At 45.3% G+C, this 20,516-nt stretch overlaps 1 pseudogene; it reads right to left on the bottom strand.

The window, feature by feature from the left end:
- LOC121560392 overlaps positions 1 to 20,516 on the bottom strand; it is a 61,230-nt pseudogene that overhangs the window by 15,211 nt on the left and 25,503 nt on the right.

Raw genomic sequence — 20,516 nt, 5'->3', positions numbered from 1 at the left:
AAACGACAAGGGACAACAACAACAACCTCTCCTTCACTCCCTCCATTCGTTCCTCCATTTGTTCCATCCATCATCACATAATCATTCCGTCCTTTGTGTGTGTGTGCGTCAAGACTTACATCTTGACGAAGGGGTCAGAGTACCCATTGGAGTCCATGGCAGCGAGGTGGGCACAGCGTACGATGCCAACCAGTAGAGCAGCTCTTTTCTGACTGTACAGCGACTCCGGATACGACCACGCTGGGGGAGGGGGGACACAATTAGCCGTGACACCACTACAAATTTAAACTTTATTGATAGTCAACGGACTGATTGTTTATAGATTAAAGCCAATACATATAAAACAGACAATTAAAAACATACTACAAATAGGGTCATTTAAAATTGATGGAGCAAAAAATATATAAAATGAATTAAAATAATACGATTAATTTAATTGCATGTTGGGAAATCCGTGACAGGACTGTCAATAACACTGAGATTAGTACTACTACTATCATAGTGCCACCACTGTTATTACTACTACTACTACTATGGTACTAGTAGTACCACAACTAATGTTACTACTCCTGCTACTACTTTATCTACAGTATATGACAATCTCTACTATTTATGGTAATCTTCTTACCTCTTCCTCAGCCACAGGTGTTCCTTGCTCCACGGTTTCTTTGTTGATGTCTTTGTTCTGAGTGGGAGAAGGGAGGTTGAATTCAATACACAGTTTGTAAATCAATAGAGCCCTTTGACGAACTGACGCATTCACACGCACACCCACAGAGCACACACTCTCTCTCCTTGTTTCTCTCTCTCCCACACACACACGCATATACTCACACGCATGCACACACACACACACACACACACACACACTATACCTGTGTGATTCTCTCCAGACCCATTTTGAATCTCTTGCTCTCGCCTTCGCTCAGTTTCTTCAAGGCAACCCGGACCTCTCCGATAAACTCGTTACGACCGAGTCTGTCCATGCTCGCACACACAAAGCCTACACACAGACAGGCATGCCACACACACACACACACACACACACACACACACACACACACACACACACACACACACACACACACACACACACACACACACACACACACACACACACACACACACACACACACATACACACACACACACACACACACAGAAAGTGAGAAACAGACACATATCCTCTCAAGAGCTAGCAGTGGGGAGTATGCTCATTTGATCTATCTGCAAACTCTGGGCACTCAAAGAAGAATAAGCCCCACTGATCTACACGTAACTCCCAAAATAATGGAAACACTTGAGTAAATGAGGTATACAAAGTATATTAAAAGCAGGTACTTTCACACGTGTGGTTCCTGAGTTAATTAAGCAATTAACATCCCAGCATGCTTAGGCTCATGTATAAACATGCTGGACAGGCCATTATTTTGGCTACCATGGCTATGCCCCCATCGGATGACAATGCCCCATCCACATAACAGGAGTGGTCATTGAATGGTTTAATGAGCATGAAAACGATATAAACTATATGCCATGATCATGTGACCAGATCTCAACTCAAAACTTATGGGGAGATTCTGGAGCGTCACCTGAGACAAAAATTTTCCTCCACCATAAAAAAAAATGGTGTTGCATCCCTCCAATAGAGTTCCAGACACTTTTAGAATCTTGGCAAGGTACGTTGAAGCTGTTCTGGCTCGTGGTGGCCCAATGCCCTATTAAGACACTTTATGTTGGTGTTTCCTTCATTTTGGCAGTAACCTGTAGCTATACTCTGTGCTGTACATGTCTGTCTGTGCACGCTGTGCTGTACATGTTGGTCTGTCTGCCTGCCTGCCTGCCTGTCTGTACGTCTGTCTGTCCGCTTTGTCTGTCTGTCTGTCTGTCTGTCTGTCTGTCTGTCTGTCTGTCTGTCTGCCTGCCTGTCCTCTATGACTGCAGACAGACAGACAGACATACATGTCTCTGTGTGTTGCAGAACAGCTCTGCTCGGAACCTCAGTGTGAAGTGTGAAGAGAGGAGTTGAATAAGCCTACATTTTGCAAATCTTGTGTTGAAGAAATATGGTCTGCAAAAACAAAATTGAGAGTACATGTGCCTCTAAGTGCACTTGAGACGTTTTAAGAACTGAGAATGGCCTTGAGTTTGTCTCATGTCACTATGACAACTGCGGTATTCTAGTAATTTTACACGGCTGGTCGTGTTTACTCTTTCAACTACTACTACTCTACCCTCCTGCTCTCAGATGTTCTCTCACCTTCCTGCATATCCCTCTGGGCTGTAGCCTAGGTAATTGTTCTCTCTCTCTCTCTCTCTCTCTCTCTCTCTCTCTCTCTCTCTCTCGCTCTCTCTCTCTCTCTCTGTATTTTCCTTCCTTTTTTAGACCACATAATAAAATACTTCCAAATGGTCTCTCTCTCTCTCTCTCTCTCTCTCTCTCTCTCTCTCTCTCTCTCTCTCTCTCTCTCTCTCTCTCTCTCTCTCTCTCTCTCTCTCTCCCTCCCTCCCTCCCTCCCTCCCTCCTCCTCCCTCCTCCTTCCCTCCCTCCCTCCCTCCCTGTGACAGTGGTTCCTGTTGGTTCCAGCATGTTAGTCATACCTGCCGTGTGTATGTATGTGTGTGTGTGTGTGTCAGGACCAGAAGGCTCTTCATGATACTCTCACAATTTCACCCCAACCGTGTTCTCTGCATCTTAATCAGTGTGAGGCATGCACTACGTCCCAAATGGCACCCTACTACCAATATAATGCATAGGGCTCTGGTCAAATGTAGTTCACTATATGGGAATAGGGTGCCATTTGGGATGCTGACATACTGCAGGGTTGCAGTAACATGCATATTTTCCAATTCTTATATAACGGATCAGTAACCATGTTATGTGTCATTCTATATTACATGATGGTGAGATGTCTGCATTGCACCTCAGCAGTCATGAAGAAGTGATAGAGAGATAGACAGATAGAGATATACACTAGTATACCAAACATTAGTAACATTAGTAACCTTCCTAATATTGACTTGGACCCTCCCACCCCCTTTTGCCCTCAGAACAGCCTCAATTCATCGGGGCATGGACTCTACAAGATGTCAAAGCGTTCCACAGGGATGCTGGCCCATGTTGACTCAATGCTTCCCACAGTTGTGTCATTAGTTGGATGTCCTTTGGGTGGTGGGACATTCTTGATACCGGGAAACTGTTGGCGTGAAAAACCCCAGCAGCGTTGCAGTTCTTGACACAAACCGGTGCACCTGGCACCTGCTACCATACCCCGTTCAACAGCACTTAAATATTTTGTCTTACCCATTCATCCTCTGAATGGGACATATACATAATTCATGTCTCAATTGGCTCAAAGGCTTAAATGTCCATGTCTCCTCCCCTTCATCTACACTGATTGGAAGTGGATTTAACAAGTGACATCAATACGGGATCCTTACCTTTCACCTGGATTCACCTGGTCAGTATATGACATGGAAAGAGCAATGTTTTGTATACTCAGTGTAGAGAGATACAGTAGGACCTCAGTGATAGGAACATGTCGGATGGCGGTTTAAACTGAAATGTCTAACTTTGAAAGTCACTGTGCATCAAACCGATATTGAAAATATTTATTGCGTAGTTAGTGTTTTCTAATCATTTAGCCAGATATTATAAATAGCTTATGTGTTTTAGCACATGTAAGAAACTTTTATGTTTGTCTACAGCAGACAGAAGTTCCTTTTTATTCATCATTTAATATGTGTCCTGGACTGGTTTGATTTATCCTGTTCAGTTGACTGGTCGGTCCATAACTCTGAGGTTTGTATCTTTGAGGTTCTACTGTTGAGAGATGGAAAAATTGATTTCTGCCATCAGACTGGCACTCTGTCGGTCTTGCCTGGGCTATGACAAGGTGTTGACGGTAGCCATGGTTTTGTCACACCGAGCCAACATACCTTTCCTACACCGCTATGGAGCTCTCCATTGACTGACAGTAGGATGCTCCAGGGTCAAGTTTCCCCTGGGTATAGATCTAGGATAAACTTCACCTCGCCCAATCCTAACCTTAACCATTAGTTAGGAGAATGCTAAACTTTTTATCGTTAATGTCTCCCCTTTGTCAAACATTTATTTATTGCAGCCAAGAAATATGATATAAGAGGAGGACATTTACAGCACTGTTTTTCAATATTTTTGTACCTCAGAGGCAGTTACAATTGCCAAGATCCACCACTGCAGTCTACGAACAAGTACATGGGCAGCAAGTTTGGAAGAATTGAAGTTACAGCTAATGCCTTGCGCCTGAAGTTATAAAACACAATACAAGTCCTTGCTGGATGCTAAATGCACATTAGCATGATCATTCCCTCTGCTCCCTATGCTCACTACAATTCCCTTCCCCTACTCAGCTACACTACAATTCCCTATTCACATCCACTGCCTATGCTACGCTACAATTCCCTATTCACATCCACTGCCTATGCTACGCTAATTCCCATTTCCCAGTCATTGTCCCCAAGTGTACAGCCTGCTGTTCAGCCATTAGCTCTGGTTCCCCCGGCTGCCCCCATGGGGAGAGGCTGTGTCTTGGCTGTGCCTCTACGCTTGGCAGTGCACCATGCTGGGGGAAGAGTTTTGAGTAGCCCCCCCTCCTGATCTACCCTGCTGGGACTAATGGTGCTGGTCTCACGGACGGGCCAAGCCAGGGGGGAAGCAGCACATCAGGGTGCCCACAGACTGTGACTCACGCCCTCTCCTAACTCCTTCGGTCTGCTCTCCCTCTTTCTTTCTCTCTCACTCCATCACTTGTCTTTCTCTATCTAACCCCAGTCTTTCTCTCCATAGGCTCTCTTCACCCCATCTCTCTTCCTTTCCCTCTGCCCCTTTCTCTTTCCCATCTCTCTCTCTCTCCCCTCAACTTTTTCTCTCTTTCTTGGTTCACCCCTGCATCCACTCCCCCACTCTCTATCTCTTTCTATCTCACTCTCTCTCCTTCTCGTCTGAAAATGTTCCCCCTCTCCCAAGCACTCCGCCACTTTCTCTTCGCCTGTTCCCTCTCTTTCTCCACCTCTATCCCCTCTTTCTTGGAACCCCAATTCTCTCTTCTATCCTCTTCTCCCTTTCCTTTCCCCTGTCTGTCCTCATCTATCCATCTCTTTCTTGGCATCCCTCTCTCTCTTCCCTCTTTCTTGGCATCCCCCCCTTTCCCTGGCTGTCTCCCTTCCTCTACCCCCCTTTTTCTTGGCACCCCTCACTCGCTCTCCCAACTTTTATCCCCTCTTTCTTGGCACCCCTTCCGTTCTCTCTCTTCCTTTTCCTGGCTCTCCCCTAGCTTCTGTGTTGGCCTGTGTCTAGGGGCTGTCTCTATTGGCTGGAGGTCAGGTGGGTTCCCCTGGGCATTCAGGGTCTTTCCTGAATCCTTATCTACAAAGAGATGGAGTGTGTGTGTGTGTGTGTGTGTGTGTGTGTGTGTGTGTGTGTGTGTGTGTGTGTGTGTGTGTGTGTTGGGGGTTTTTGTGTGTGTTTGTATCTGTGGGGAGTGGGGGGGCTACATGGCTTCTCTGCCCAGTGTCTGCCCTTTACTGCATGCCAGAGGGTATCTGTCCAGTGTCTGCCCTTGACTGCATGCCAGAGGGCATCTGTCCAGTGCACACTCCAGACCGGATGCATTAGAGAGAGGGTGAGAAGTGTGTGTACAGTGCCTTCAGAAAGTATTCACACACCTTTACTTTTTCTACATTTAGTTGTGTTACAATGGATTAATACAACAAAATTGATTAAATAGAGATTGTGTGTCACTGGCCTATACACAATATCCCATAATGTGAAAGTGGAATTATGTTTTAAGAAATGTTTACAAATTAAACAGTGGCGCAGCGGTCTAAGACACTGCATCACAGTGCTAGAGGCGTCACTACAGACACTGGTTCGATCTCAGGCTGTGTCCGCAGCCGGCTGCAACTGGGAGACCCATGAGGCGGCGCACAATGTGGCCCAGCGTCGTCTGGGTTAGGGGAGGTTTGGCCGGCCGGGATGTCCTGGTCCCATCCCGCTCTAGCGACTCCTGTTGGGGGCTGGGCGCATGCACGCTAACACGGTTGCCAGTTGTATGGTGTTTCCTCCGACACATTGGTGCGGCTGGCTTCCGGGCTAAGCGAGCAGTGTGTCAAGAAGCACTGCGGCTTGACAGGGTCGTGTTTCGGAGGACTCGTGGCTGTCGACCTTCGCCTCTCCTGAGTCCGTGTGGGAGTTGCAGCGATAGGACAAGACTGTAACTACCAATTGGATATCACGAAAAGGGGATTTTTTTTATATATATATATATAAGCTGAAATGTCTTGAGTCAATAAGTATTCAACCACTTTGTTATGGCAAGCCTAAATAAGTTCAGGAGTAAAAATGTGCTTAACAAATCACATAATAAGTTGCATGGACTCACTCTGTGTGCAATAATAGTGTTTAACATGATTTTTGAATGACGACCTGCTCTCTGTACTCCACACATACAATTATCTGTAAGGTCCCTCAGTCAAGCAGTGATTGTCGAACACAGATTCAACCACAAAGACCAGGGAGGTTTTCCAATGCCTCTCAAAGAAGGGCACCTATTGGTAGATGGGTAAAAATTTTAAAAGCAAACGGTGAATATTCTTTTGGCAATGGTGAAGTTATTAATTACACTTTGGATGGTGTATCAATACACCTAGTCACTACAAAGATACATGCGACCTTCCTAACTCAGTTGCCGGAGAGGAAGGAAACCGCTCAGGGATTTCAACATGAGACCAATGGTGACATTAAAACAGTCACAGAGTTTAATGGCTGCGATAGGAGAAGACGGAGGATTGATCAACAACATTGTAGTTACTCCACAATACTAATCTAAATTACATAGTTAAAAGAGGAGCCTGTACGGAATAAAAAAATTCAAAAACATGCTTCCTGTTTGCAATAAGGCACTGAAGTAAAACTGCAAGAAATGTGGCAAAGAAATTAACTTTATGTCCTGAATATAAAGAGTTATTTTTTGGGCAAATCCAACACAACACATCACTGAGTACCACTCATATTTTCAAGCATGGTGGTGGCTGCATCATGTTATGGGTATGCTGGTCATTGGCAAGGACTACAGAGTTTCTTAGGATAAAAATAAATGGAATAGAGCTAAGCACAGGCAAAATCCTAGAGGAAAACCTGGTTCAGTCTGCTTTCCACCAGACACTTGGAGACAGCAGGACAATAACCTAAAGGCCAAATATACACTGGAGTTGCTTACCAAGACGACATTGAATGTTCCTGAGTGGCCGAGTTACAGTTTTGACTTAAATCGGCTTGAATATCTATTGCAAGACTTGGAAATGGCTGTTTAGCAATGATCAACCGCCATCTTTACAGAGCTTTAATAATTTTTTTAAATAATAATGGGCAAATATGGTACAATTCATGTGTGCAAAGCTATTAGAGGCTTACCCAGAAAGACTCACAGCTGTAATCGCTGCCAAAGGTGATTCTAATATGTATTGACTCAGGGGGTTCAATACTTATGTAATCAAGATATACTAGTGGTTTTTGTGTGTGTTTAAAAAAAACTAAAGTTAGAATTTTCTTCCACATTACAGAGTATTTTGTATAGATCGTTGACAAAAAAAGGACAATTAAATCTATTTTAATCCCACCTTGTAACACAACAAAATGTGGAAAAGTCAAGGGGTGTGAATACTTTCTGAAGGCACTGTATGTGCGTGTGTGTGTGTGTGCCTATATCTGTGTGTATATCCCTGAGGCATGGGTTTTACCTTGCTGCATTATCATGACGGTGCCAAACACAAAAACACATACAAACACATACAGTGCATTCGGAAAGTATTCAGACCCCTTCCCTTTTTCCACATTTTGTTACGTTACCTTATTCTAAAATGGATTTTAAAAAGAAAATCCTCATTAATCTACACACAATACTCCATAATGAAAAGCGAAAACAGAACCCGACGGAGCTCCAGAGTTCCTCTGCGGAGATGAGAGAACCTTCCAGAAGGACAACCATCTCTACAGCCACTCCTCAGTAAAAGGCACATGACAGCCTGCTTGGAGTTTGCCAAAAGGCACCTAAAGACTCTCAGACTTTGGCCTGAATGCTAAGCGTCACGTCTGGGGGAAACCTGGCACCATCCCTACGGCGAAGCATGGTGGTGGCAGCATCATGCTGTGGGGATGTTTTTCAGTGGCAGGGACTGGGAGACTAGTCAGGATCGAGGAAAAGATGAACGGAGCAAAGTACAGAGAGACCCTTGATGAAAACCTGATCCAGAGTGCTAAGGACCTCATACTGGGGCAAAGGTTCACCTTCCAACAGGACAACGACCCTAAGCACACAGCCAAGACAACGCAAGAGTGGCTTCGGGACAAGTCTCTGAATGTCCTTCAGTGGCCCAGCCAGAGCCCGGACTTGAACCCGATCAAACATCTCTGGAGAGACCTGAAAATAGGTGTGCAGCGACGCTCCCCATCCAACCTGACAGAGCTTGAGAGGATCTGCATAGAAGAATGGGAGAAACTCCCCAAATACAGGTGTGCCAAGCTTGTAGCGTCATACCCAAGAATAATCAATGCTGTAATCGCTGCCAAAGGTGCTTCAACAAAGTACTGATTTCATTTTTATTTTTATTTCTTTGCAGACATCTCAAAAATCCTGTTTTTGCTTTGTCATTATGGTTTTGTATGTAGGCTGATGAGGGAAAACATGTTTTTATTCCATTTTAGAATAAGGCTGTAACATAACAAAATGTGGAAAAAGTCAAGGGGTCTGAATACTTTCCGAATGCACTGAACACACACGCACAAAGTTGCTGAGCTCGACCTCAATCACTTCAGCGTTCCGTATCAACAGCACTCGAGGAATGAGGGGGCTGAGACTCCGAACGAGAGCCAACACCTGAGTGGGTTACCGCGGCGACTGCTAATGGAACAGTTGGCCGGAGTGCTTGGCAGTTTTTTTCTTTGTCCGTGGGATAATTAATTGGCCAGATGGCCCTCTGGGAACAGTAGGCAAGTTGTTTTATAATATATGCCAGTATAATATACAAGTAGGAGTTTTAGTTCTCTGTAGTTCAGTACCTGAGGGTTTTGGTGGTCATGTCGATGGCGGTGATGCCGTGGTACATCAGTGTCTCGCTCCATACCGGGTTCAGAGTGTTCTTCAGTGTTTTGGTGCGAAGTTTGTTCGCCTGCAGGGGACGAAAGAGAGAAGGAGAGAGGGATAAGAGATGGAAAGGGAGAAGGGTGGTTCAAAAAGAGGGAGAGAAAGGATTGCGGAAAGAGGGAGAGAGGAGAGAGAGACGAAAAGTATAGAAAATAGTGGGTGTGGGAGCATAGGGGAAAGAAATGGGGGACTAAGAAAGAGACAGGTGGGAAGAGATAAGAGAGAGAGAGAGGTGAGGCAATAAGTAGGAGAGGGAGAGGGCAATTGGGGTGGAGTAAGAGGCAGTTGAGATGATAGAGCAAGAGATTAGAGGGAAATAATTAGGAAGAGAGGGTAGGATGAAGAGAAGAAGTGATAGATAGAATGAGATGACAGAGAGAGAGAGAGAGAGAGAGAGAGAGAGAGAGAGAGAGAGAGAGAGAGAGAGAGAGAGAGAGAAACTTAATTTATCTCCTTCCCCCCAGGAAATGGTAGACATCTGCTCACCTACTTTATAGAGGAGAACAGGAGGACAGGATGCTTCCCCGCGTCACCTGTCTGTCTGTCTCTCCTAGCCTGTCGCTAGCACTGCTACCAGCCAGACCCGCAAACAAGCACTGCGCTAACACAACACACCACACCTGTCAATTAACCCTCGCTAACACAATTAGCATGGAAAATCAAAGCCTCTCAATGAAGAAAGGCCTAGCGTAGCGTTAGCGTAGCGTTAGCGTCCAATAATGCTACGCTAACTTCCCCTTCATTAATGATTGAGAAGGCAGGGTTAGGACATTATCTAGCTCTCGCTCCTATTTTCCATTATAAGCTGCCTCCAGGACGTGCTGCTGTTTTACATATTTCATTTATTTTCTTGGTTACACAACGGCTGTTTTTCGTTTTGATGCCGAGACCAGGCACGCTTCCTCACTTACTCAGCCTTGAATCCCCCCAGTGCACACACACATACATACACAAATACACACACACACACAAACACACATGCACACGCACGCATGCAAGCACGCACACACACACACATACACACACATACGCACAAACACACCAAGAGAGCGGAGAACTGTATACTCTCGAGGCACTCAAGCACGAGCCTAAATCCCGACTCCCCGGGACATTCTGGCGCTCCGAGCTAATTACCTCTCTCTCTCCATCCTTCTCTCTCTCTCTCTCTCTCTTTCGCTAAACCTCTCTCTGTCCCTCTCTCTTTCTTCCTCAAATCTCTCCCCCTCTCTCTCTTCCTCCATTCCTCCCTACCTCTCTTCATCTCTCTCCCTCTCTCTCATCCCTCACTCTTTTCCCCCCTCCTTCTCATCTCCTCTTTTCCATTGATACCACCGGGTACATCCCCGTCCAAAACAGCATATGGTGTCAGCAAAATCACCTGCCTGGCTCCCCTCTCACTTCATCAATCTCTTTCTCTCCCCTGCCCCCTTCCCCCGTCATCAATGCTGTTACATTTCCCTAAATATTTCATCCATAGCCCTCCGCCTCTCCCTCACTCCCCCCATCCGTCTATATGGACCCTCTCCCTCTCCCTCTCTCCTCTGTTCCCCAAGCTCACACACACAACTGGCTAAGAAATCTCATTCTCCATGCGCCACGATTAGGACAGGGAGCAGATGAGAACGTCGAGCCAGGGAGACACCAAGAACCACTCTCACTGCTCTCCCTCTCTTTCTCTCGCTTTTCACCTCTCTCTCTCTCTCTCTCTCGCACTTTCTGTCTCTGTCTTCCTCTCTCTTGCTCGCTCTCTCTTTCTTTCTCCCTCTCCTCTATTTCTCCCTCGCTCTTCCTCTCTCTCTCTCTGTGTTGTGTGTAATGGTGTGTGTTATGTTTTTGTGCATGAGAGAGAGAGAGCAAGTGTGTGTTTCTGTGGAGGTGTGTTTAGTCAGGTGTGTCTGTCCATGTGAGTCTGGCAGTCCTTTAGTATGAGGAATCAGCTTGTGCCCCTGTATGTGTGGAAGCTAGTGTGTGAAGGAGTGTGTATCTATGTGGGAGTCTCTGTGTGTGTGTGTGTGTGTGTGTGTGTGTGTGTGTGTGTGTGTGTGTGTGTGTGTGTGGGGGTGCGCGCGTGGGTATGTGTGCGTGTGCGTGAGTAAGAAAACAAATTGAAAGGGGTGAGAGGGAGAGTGTGTGTGTGTGTGTGCTCGTGCCCCTGTGTGTGCAAAGATGTTGTGTATGCGTGTGAGTCCCTCCCTGCCCGTCTGCCAGCCCGCCTGTCATCCTCTGTTTCACACTCACGTGCTCCCCCACTCCTCAGCGCTGTAGACTCGTGTGGTCGATATTTACCAAACGGGGGTTTGTGGGTACTTACGTAAGTGCTGACGCTCTTTCTCCCCCTCCCTCCCTCTCCCCCATCTACACTCGCCTGTTGACGTGAGTAGTGTAACAATCTGCGCTGTTTCCATGACAACCACCTGCTGCTGTCCTCCCCTCATCCATCTTCCCCCTCCTCCTGCCTTTTCTCCCCCCTTTACCTCCTGCCCTCCTCTATTCCAAGGTCATAGTGGGTCACATTGAGATAAATAGTGACAGAGATAGGGACAGAGGGCGGGATGGAGAAATAGGGTGTGGAACAAAAAGGTGTGGGGGTGGGGTGGGGTATAAACAAAAGCAGACCTAGTCGTTTTTTTTGCTGTATTTGTTTGGTTCGACCACGGACATTGTGTTTATAATACCTGTCTGGCTCTATCTCCAACTGACTTTGATGTTGACCCAAACTCAAGATGGCTGCCACCAACAAGTGACCACCTGAGAAGAATTTGTGTCGGATGCCAAACCTCCCGACCGTTCACAAGAACAACAACTCCAAAATTTAAACAAAGCCAGTAAAATGGGACCAAAACATTGCTGTGGAGCACAGAGACATGCCACATCAACCAGCGAAGTACCAAAACAACTCCTGTTCATTAGTCGACGTAGTGTGTCAACGTGCTACATTAGCTAGCTAGTTACATTTAGCCCTAAAGCCAAAGCCCAGTGTTTTCCAAGTACATGGACTAGCCAGCCAAATAGAAAAAGTAGCCAGACAGAGAGTTCCCGGCTGGGGTAAAAAAAAAGTTGTGGTATTGAATAGAAAGACATGAATTTACAATTAAAATGACTGAAAAAGTATGAATTCAGTCTGTTGTTTTGGATATCGTCTAGGCCTAGACCTATATGATCCGGACTATTTTCTAAGCAACATAACCTTTATTAACATTAAAGGTGCAATATGCAGAAATTGCTTCACCATTTCCTGCTTGCTAAAATTCTAACAGTTCGCCTAATTTCAGTTTATGTGACAAAACAAGCAATGCATAGTGTAGAGAGTCATTGTACCATCTAAACTGCTGTGAAATATCTTTTCAATAACTAAAATGGTGTATGTACAGTTGTTTGAAGCTGGTGTGCAAAACTGAAAGTAAAAGATGCAAAAACGAAACTTAAGAACGGGAAGCACAGAAATAGCGCACATAGAACCCATTTACTGCTTCTTAGACTTGCTTTCAATGAGAATGACAGATCTAACTAATTTCTATGTGAATTTGGTAGGGTAGCCCAAAAGGTTACATATTGCAGCTTTAAACCTGTCTTCTCTTGAGAAGAAAGCAATTTACAGTTTTACTGCAAGATACGAATTGCCACAATGATGTTTGTTCTTCAAATTATGTATTATTGGCTCTGCTGCTGTGGACACTTAGGGCAAGGAAACCAATGTGTCAATATTGATTTACCTTTAACAGTTTGGCCTGTCAATCAATCACGGTGGGTGGGGCTTTGAGGGAACGTGGTAGATTAGTAATTTAGTCAGAAAAACTAGTTTAGTCTACTCTTTCAATTGAATTTATTTTGGCAAAAACCTAAGAAAAAAGGTTGTGTTCTGTCAAGTAAACATGGATTCCCTGTCGAAAAACAACAATATAGAATTGCAGGAAAATTGTTATAAAAATGCTGCTGTATAAGTGATGTAGTATGCCAGGGGCATACTGTATGTATACTGTAACTAAGAAAGTAAGTATATGTTGTGTAGTAAGCTGTTAGTAGCCTATGTGTCTCACCCTAACAATTTGGTCCCTCTCCCCCTCAGAACTTAGCCTACTGTTCTGACTTGGTGGTGCACATGTAGCCTATAGCCTGTTTTGGAGAAATGTCATCATCGAATATTGCAAGAGCTTTCATTGTCTGCTTATGTGCCCCCGTTATTTCAAAAGTGCGGAACGAATAGGCATATCGTCCGTCTCAGCTCTCTCATGTGTATATTATGGCTTGCCTCTTTCCCGCTCATCGTTCCCTTATGCCATAGTTTGTACATCTCCATTGTTATATTGCTTATACAGTACCAGTCAAAAGTTTGGACACACCTACTCATTCAAGGGTTTTTCTTTATTTTTACTATTTTCTACATTGTAGAATAATAGTGAAGACATCAGAACTATGAAATAACACATATGGAATAATGTAGTAACCAAAAAAGTGTTAAACAAATCAAAATATATTTTGTATTTTGAGATTCTTCAAATAGCCACCCTTTGCCTTGAAGGCAGCTTTGCACACTCTTGGCATTCTCTTAACCAGCTTCACCTGGAATGCTTTTCCAACAGTCTTGAAGGAGTTCCCACATATGCTAAGCACCTTTCCTTCACTCTGTGGTCCGACTCATCCCAAACCATCTCAATTGGGTTGAGGTCGGGGATTGTGGAGGCCAGGTCATCTGATGCAGCACTCCATCACTCTCCTTCTTGGTAAAATAGCCCTTACACAGCCTGGAGGTGTGTTGGGTATTTGTCCTGTTGAAAATCAAATGATAGTCCCACTAAGCCCAAACCAGATGGGATGGTTTGGGCTTATTAATATCTTACTCATCATTTTAGGCGATGTTATATTGATGTATTTCATTGTTTTGCTTACTTTGTGTATTATACTATACGATGGTCTGAAACCATGTTTGCCAGTGACAGTCTCTTCCCATTAAAATACTTTTGTTCAACAAAAAGTTAATATAATTCCAGTTCATATTGCGAGGGTTGTTGCGAGGGATGTTTTGTTTGTGCAATGCGCTGTCTGTGCGTCGGTATATTGTCTATAAAAGTGGAGCCTCGTGATTGTATTTTCCTTCCCTTTTAGACCACATAATAAAATACTTCAAATGGTAGGCTCTCTCTCTCTCTCTCTCTCTCTCTCTCTCTCTCTCTCTCTCTCTCTCTCTCTCTCTCTCTCTCTCTCTCTCTCTCTCTCTCTCTCTCTCTCTCTCTCTCTCTCTCTCTCTCTCTATGCTGGGACTGTTTGGTGCATGCTGGAAATTGTTTGAGTGAGTGTTAAGTCCGAATGGGGACGCCGTCCCTGTCACTTCGGCACGGCTTTAGGTGTGTTACTGAAGCTACTGTCACGGTGGAGGAGTTTCTGGTCGCCGTAGGAGAGAAAGTAGGATATGAGAATGTTGCTTATGCGTCACGGATGAATAAAGCGGTGGTGGTATTTCTTAAAGAAGAGCGCCTTGTTGATCATATGGTTGAGCATGGCGTACTTCTTAAACGAATGTTTATTCAAGTTACGCCGCTTTTTTCTCTGTCAACAAGGGTAACGATTTCAAATGTACCGCCGTTTATTCCAAATTACCTATTGGAGCGCGAGTTATTGCGCTTTGGGAAGTTTGCAAGTTCAATTAAGGTTGTCCCGTTGGGTTGCAAACACCCGGCGTTGAAACAGGTTATGTCGTTTTGGCGACAGGTGTTTATGTTTTTGGACTCACCGGAGCAGACTTTGGAGTTATCTTTTAAAGTCAAGTATGACAATTGACTGTAAATGGCTTATGCTAGTACGGGTAGTCAACTGTGTTTTGAGTGTGGGGATGTTGGTCATAAGCGACATGCTTGCCCGAAAAGGGAGAAGGCAGAGGGAGGGGCGCAGGTGGTCCTCGTAACGCCTGGGCCCACTGATGTAGGGAGAGGTGGGCTGACAGCGGTAGAGCAGCCACAAGCATCTGTTGCTGAGGAACATGTTGTCCGTGTTGAGGGCACAGAGTTGCAACTTGTACCAGAGGGAAATGTTATGCAGCAGAAAAATATTGTTGTAGAAGGTAAGGATGGATCTGAAGAGCCATTTCAGACTGGTGAGGAGGTGCCCAGTACGAGTGCTGGGGTACAGGAGGGGGTTCATGTGGAGCTAATCTCCCAGGTAGTGGAGGAGATGCCCACTACAAGTAATGGGTTACAGGAGGGGGTTCATGTGGAGCTAATCTCCCAGGTAGTGGAGGAGATGCCCACTATGAGTGCTGGGGTACAGGAGGGGGGGTTCATGTGGAGCTGGGCTCCCAGGTAGTGGAGGAGATGCCCACTACGAGTAATGGGGTTCAGGTGGGGCTAGTCTCCCAGGTAGTGGAGGAGATGCCCACTACGAGTGATGGGGTGCAAGTGGGGAGTGTTGAAAGGGATGTGGTAGAGGGAGTCAGTGGTCTGTGGCCTCAGTTGAGGAGGATCAGGAGAAGGATATGGATATCTCTCTTGATACGATATCAGCTGGTGAGGACTCAATTTACGATCTAGAGGAGGTAAATGGGTTTCTGGATCAGAGTTTTGGGAAATCTGTCAAATTGGCAGATTATTTTGATGTTGATAAGTTTGTGAGGTCATCTGTGATGTTACAGAAGACGGTGGGGTTAGATCAGTTGAGTGAGAAGAAGCGGTTTCGCTTGAGGAAATGTGTTACTGCTGTTGCAGCAGCAAAAGGTGGCGGGAAACGTGGTCAGGTTAAGAGAACATTTAAATAATGATGATGATTATGCCTCATAGGGTGTTTTATTCTCTTTGTCTGGTTTCTCTGTGGTATCTTCTGCTTTTCCTTTTTCTTTTCTATATGGAGATACTAAGGGTAGGTTCTCTCAATATTAATGGAGGAAGGGACAGGAATAAGAGGGCTTGGGTATTAGAAGTAATAAAACAGAAAAGGCTTAATGTAGTTTTCCTACAGGAGACACATAGTGATGAGGAAAATGAGGTTGACTGGGGTATGTGGTGGGAGGGGCAGCATATACTCAGTCATGGTACTAATTTCAGTGCTGGGGTGGCAATCTTGTTTTCTTCAGGCTTAGGGGTGACTGTGGTATCTACAACAGAGATTGTCATGGGTCGGGTTTTATTGGTCAAGGTGGATGTTATGTTTTTTATTTTTTATTTATTTAATGTTTATGCTCCTAATGAGGGTACAGAGCATATTGTTGGTTTGGATCAAATAAAGGACCTTAAGACAGTGTGACCAAGAGGGTGTATGGTTTTAGGGGGGGACTGGAACTGTACAGTGGATTTTACTGTTGATCGCACCGCTGAAGAACCTCACCTGCGGTCAGCCACTTGCCTGTCTGGTCTGTTAACTGAGTTTGAGCTTTCTGATGTGTGGAGAGTAAGGAATGCAAAAGTTAGGCAGTACACATGGCTAAAAGTTAATGAAGGTCATGTCAGTGCAGCAAGGTTAGACAGGTTGTATGTATCTGAGCAATACTGTAGTAGGGTTGGAAGGTGTGACATTACTCCTGTGGGTTTCTCTGATCACCATATTGTCACTGTTGATATTCACTTGTCCTGTCCACGAAGGTCATCATCTTATTGGTATTTTAATGTTAAATTGTTACATGATGTCATGTTTTGTGAAAGGTTTTTGTTGTTTTGCGAAAAATGGATGGTTACAAAAGGGAATTTTGAGTCCTTGAGACAATGGTGGGAGGTTGGGAAGGCCCAAATACGATTATTTTGTCAACAGTATACTGCTCTGTCTCGAATTGAAGTTAAAGAGACTACCAGGGCCCTTGAACAGGACATCAAATCTATTGAATTGAAGTTGCTCACTCAGAATGACCCCGGACTAGTCATGCATTTACAGGACAAGAAACATGAACTGAGGTTGTTTCTGCATGAAAGAGTGAAGGGTGCCTTGATTAGGTCTCGTTTCGCTTCCCTCAAGGATATGGATGCTCCTAGTGCTTTTAAAAAAAACCTAGGACAGTCGACATTGCAACGTAAACAGATGGTCTGCCTTTGTCTCCCTGATGGGAAGGTGACCACGGATGACAGTGAAATGCGTCAACATGCCGTGGATTTCTACTCTGCCCTCTATAAGGCGGAGGATTGTGACTCTCTGTGTACTGAACAGTTGTTACACGGTCTTCCTCAATTGGGACCTGAGCAAAGAGTCGCATTGGACTCTGACATTACACTGCAAGAGCTGTCCACAGCAGTTATGCAGCTCTCAACAGGCCGAGCCCCTGGCATTGATGGTTTACCATCTGAGTTTTATAAGCACTTTTGGGGGTCTATTGGGGAGGATTTTTATGAAATGGTGTGTGAATCTTTTCATGAGGGCTCTCTTCCTGTATCATGTCAACGTGCGGTACTTTCACTGTCGCCAAAAAAGGTGGATTTGGCTCTCATAAAAAATTGGAGACCTGTTGCTTTGCTGTGTGCAGAATATAAAATTGTTTCTAAATATCTCTCAAACAGGTTGAAAGAGTATCTGGGATTGTTGGTCCACAAGGACCAGTCTTACTGTGTACCTGATCGCTCTATTGTTGACAACTTGTTTCTAATAAGAGATGTTTTAGACATTTGTAAACTGTCTGATGTAAATGTGGGTTTACTTTCTTTGGATCAGGAGAAGGCTTTTGATCGTGTGGACCACCAGTACTTGTTTAAAACAATGAAAGCCTTTGGGTTTGGGGATGTTTTTTTGTCTTGGTTGAATTTACTGTATGCTGGGGCCTCGTGTATGGTGAAGGTGGGGGGTGGTTTGAGTTGCCCCATCCCTGTCCAAAGGGGCATCAGGCAGGGATGCCCAATTTCAGGGCAGTTATATAGTCTGGCGATTGAACCAATGCTTTGTTTTTAAGAGCGAAGCTTACTGGTTTCTCTGTGCCAGGTGTAATGAAGGGTCCCACGATAGCATTGTCTGCGTATGCAGATGACGTGACCGTTTTTATTACAGGGGGTGAGGATGTTAAGGTTCTCTCAAACGCTTTAAAGGTGTATGAGGGGGCCTTCTCAGCTAGAGTCAATTGGGGAAAGAGTGAAGCGCTGTGGGCAGGTCAGCTTCAGATGGGGTCCGCTCCACGGTTACCAGGGGGGCTTCAGTGGGGCAGAGATGGGATGAAGATTTTGGGGGGTTTTCTAAGCTCCGATGTCTTTCAGAAAAATAACTGGGAGGGTGTAGTGGAGAAAGTGTGTGCCAGACTGTCAAGATGGAAATGGGTGCTGCCCCAGCTGTCTTATAGAGGAAGGGTACTGGTAGCTAATAATCTTGCTGCCTCTACCCTGTGGCACAGACTAATGATTTTGCAGCCACCAAAGGGTCTGATACAAGAGCTTCAGAGGACCCTTGTCAATTTCTTCTGGTCTGGACAACATTGGATTAAAGCTTCAGCCCTGTACCTGCCACTGCACGAGGGTGGGCAAGGCCTGGTGGACATTTCTTCCAGGATCTTGGCTTTCCGGCTTCAAGCAGCACATAGACTGTTGTACAGTGACGGTTCTAGCTGGGTTGACACAGCCTACACATTGATGAGGAGAGCGGGCTGTTTGAGCTTAGACAAGCACCTTTTCCTCTTAAAGCTGGAGGGGGTGAGTTGCCTGGCCTGACTCCATTTTATGAGTCTGTTATGCAGGCTTGGAGAGTTCTGGTCAAGTCCCGTAAGGCCTGCACGCCACCAGGGATGTGGCTTTTTGAAGAGCCTGTTTTTCACAACACTGCCATCCAGTCCCGTGTTCTGGGTTCAGCTAGCCTACATTCATGCCTGTTAGGCGTGGGGTGTACTAAGCTGGGTCATCTGATGCGGAACAGGAATAGGTCGTTGGAGGAGCTGGGAGAAAGATTGTCTCGCCTACTGAGGAAGGTCGTCGCTGAGGTCTGTGACTCCTTGCCAGTACTTCATCTGCAGTATGTGACTGACACTTCCAATTCTGTGGAAGGAGGGTCTGGATTATGTGTTCCCTGCACTGATTGTTAGTGCTGCGGCGGGGGCATTCGAGGAGGACGTGGGGATGCTGCTTTCCTTTGATACCCCGGAGCTGGGGGAGTTCAAGGAGGTGGGAAAGAAGGCCATGTACAGAATACAGTGGGGAAAAAAAGTATTTAGTCAGCCACCAATTGTGCAAGTTCTCCCACTTAAAAAGATGAGAGAGGCCTGTAATTTTCATCATAGGTACACGTCAACTATGACAGACAAAATGAGAGAGAAAAAATCCAGAAAATCACATTGTAGGATTTTTAATGAATTTATTTGCAAATTATGGTGGAAAATAAGTATTTGGTCAATAACAAAAGTTTCTCAATACTTTGTTATATACCCTTTGTTGGCAATGACACAGGTCAAACGTTTTCTGTAAGTCTTCACAAGGTTTTCACACACTGTTGCTGGTATTTTGGCCCATTCCTCCATGCAGATGTCCTCTAGAGCAGTGATATTTTGGGGGCTGTCGCTGGGCAACACGGACATTCAACTCCCTCCAAAGATTTTCTATGGGGTTGAGATCTGGAGACTGGCTAGGCCACTCCAGGACCTTGAAATGCTTCTTACGAAGCCACTCCTTCGTTGCCCGGGCGGTGTGTTTCGGATCATTGTCATGCTGAAAGACTCAGCCACGTTTCATATTCAATGCCCTTGCTGATGAAAGGAGGTTTTCACTCAAAATCTCACGATACATGGCCCCATTCATTCTTTCCTTTACACGGATCAGTCGTCCTGGTCCCTTTGCAGAAAAAACAGCCCCAAAGCATGATGTTTCCACCCCCATTCTTCACAGTAGGCATGGTGTTCTTTGGATGCAACTCAGCATTCTTTGTCCTCCAAACACGACGAGTTGAGTTTTTACCAAAAGTTCTATTTTGGTTTCATCTGACCATATGACATTCTCCCAATCCTCTTCTGGATCATCCAAATGCACTCTAGCAAACTTCAGACGGGCCTGGACATGTACTGGCTTAAGCAGGGGGACACGTCTGGCACTGCAGGATTTGAGTCCCTGGCGGCGTAGTGTGTTACTGATGGTAGGCTTTGTTACTTTGGTCCCAGCTCTCTGCAGGTCATTCACTAGGCCCCCCCGTGTGGTTCTGGGATTTTTGCTCACCGTTCTTGTGATCATTTTGACGCCACGGGGTGAGATCTTGGGTGGAGCCCCAGATCGAGGGAGATTATCAGTGATCTTGTATGTCTTCCATTTCCTAATAATTGCTCCCACAGTTGATTTATTCAAACCAAGCTGCTTACCTATTGCAGATTCAGTCTTCCCAGCCTGGTGCAGGTCTACAATTTTGTTTCTGGTGTCCTTTGACAGCTCTTTGGTCTTGGCCATAGTGGAGTTTGGAGTGTGACTG

Source organism: Coregonus clupeaformis, unplaced genomic scaffold (assembly GCF_020615455.1).
Source record: "Coregonus clupeaformis isolate EN_2021a unplaced genomic scaffold, ASM2061545v1 scaf0492, whole genome shotgun sequence".
In the NCBI taxonomy this organism is placed as follows: Eukaryota; Metazoa; Chordata; class Actinopteri; order Salmoniformes; family Salmonidae; genus Coregonus; species Coregonus clupeaformis.
This window is presented reverse-complemented; position numbering and strand designations above follow the sequence as displayed.